The sequence below is a fragment of the Bufo gargarizans genome, chromosome 4 (genome assembly GCF_014858855.1).
Source record: "Bufo gargarizans isolate SCDJY-AF-19 chromosome 4, ASM1485885v1, whole genome shotgun sequence".
NCBI lineage: Eukaryota > Metazoa > Chordata > Amphibia > Anura > Bufonidae > Bufo > Bufo gargarizans.
The window spans coordinates 538,703,229-538,704,992 of NC_058083.1; the positions used below are offsets into that span (position 1 = coordinate 538,703,229).

The following is a 1,764-nucleotide window of genomic DNA, read 5'->3' on the forward strand; positions in this document are numbered from 1 at the left end:
AAGTTTTACACGAGTGTCGAGGGATTATTCCAGGATGGGTGAGCAAGACTTCGGTTTTATTTTTCTTTGAAGTGAAATGGCCCCCAGCACCTGACCAGAGTAGATGTCAAGGCTCATGTAAATGTTTGTGAATTTGTCAGGGCTGATGGACCCCCTTCTTTTTCCATGCCCCCACCCCTGCCGCTCCCCAATGTCAACGGTGGCGTAAAAATGCTGCATGCAACAAAATAATGTTACACTGACGTTAACATGTTGCAAAGTGGCATCTTACGACTTTTTATTTATAAAACAGACTGTTAGTAGATGACCCCCATTGTGTTTAAAGGCCTGGACCATGAGAGGATGGAGAGAAGATCCTGGATAAGATGTCTATGTACAGTCACATCTCCCTCCGCTCCTGCACATAACACAGGGGTCACTGCCCGGAGTGCTCCTTTACTGCAGCTCTAAGGTGGAGCCTCACCTGAAGAAACCTCCTAATCCACTTCCTCCATTCATGATTCCATACCTGTGGTCACATGGACTGGAATGTCCTCCTCCACCTCACTCTTACACGGGGGATCGCCCATCATCCGCTCTTCTTCATCCTCCACTTTGATATCAGTCACATCTTCCCCCCGATTTGTCATCTGTAACAATTCAGGACAATACAGCAGACAGGTGGGAAATCTAACAGATCCACATAAGAGACCCCCACCATCTATGACCCCTCTGTGACTGCAGGACCCCCCCCCTATATAGATGTGTATAGGGCTCAGCTCCATCTACCTGATGGTTCTCTGGGAGCTTCTCCTCTGGACAGTCCTGGGAATACAGAGGACAGGGACATCTCTCGGGGGGACTTCTCCTCCTGGAGTCAGAACCTATAGGAGATAACACACAGACTGTATTATATATGAGATGATGGGAGTAGTATCCAGGGGCCCTTACATCTCTATCATCAGGAAGGTCTCCTCCTACCTTGAGATGTCAGAGGCCGGAGCTCCTCCATCATAGCCTCCTCGTACAGATCCTCCTTTCCTTCTATATACTCCCACTCCTCCAGGGAGAAATACACCGCCACATCCTGACACCTTACAGGAACCTGACAACACAATGACACCGTCATCACCCAGACCCTCCAGTGCTGTTACTGGAGACCCTCCCAGTATTCCCAGCAGTGTCACCTCTCCAGTCAGCAGCTCCATCATCTTGTGGGTGAGTTCAAGGATCTTCTGCTCATGTATCAGGGGGGGAGGCTCTGTGATGGGGGTCCACCCTCCTGACTCCTGGATGATGGGAGTCCTCCCCGATGTCTTCTTCACTAGGGTGTAATCCTGTGGATGGAGAGAGACACTGACTCCAGATCTCCCCTCAGAATCCCTCCTGGGATCATGGCCCCATCTCCAGTAATCTAGTCCCTAGAAGCTGGAATATTCTTCCCCTCCAGCCCCTTCTGGACTCTTCTAGAGAATTCCCCACCCCCCCTTCCTCTGGCAGAGAGCTCCATAGTCCCCCTGCTCTTACAGTAAAGACTCTCCTCTATGTCTTGGAGAAGCCTTCTTTCCTCTAGACGTAGTGGAGGCCTCCTTCTTCTAGTATCATCTAGATGTCAGACTAGTGGTAGAAATTCTCCTTCAAGGCCACACTGCCGCCATCTCCTGGGGACAACCTGCCTACTTCCCTCCTCATGGCTCCACATCCCCCATCACTGAGCGGTGGCCGGTCTTCAGCTTCTCCGTCCCTTGGAAGGTCTGGAGGCCGTTCTCCAGGAGCTTCTTCCTA

The 1,764-nt window shown here is 51.0% G+C and overlaps 1 long non-coding RNA gene across 1 annotated transcript; it reads right to left on the bottom strand.

The window, feature by feature from the left end:
- Positions 1–802: 802 nt before the first annotated feature.
- Positions 803–1,227, bottom strand: LOC122936068. The gene is made up of 3 exons (XR_006388876.1): positions 1,167–1,227; positions 961–1,084; positions 803–863 (listed from the first exon to the last, which is right to left on the bottom strand). It is a non-coding gene; the product is annotated as an uncharacterized LOC122936068 (long non-coding RNA).
- Positions 1,228–1,764: the final 537 nt, after the last annotated feature.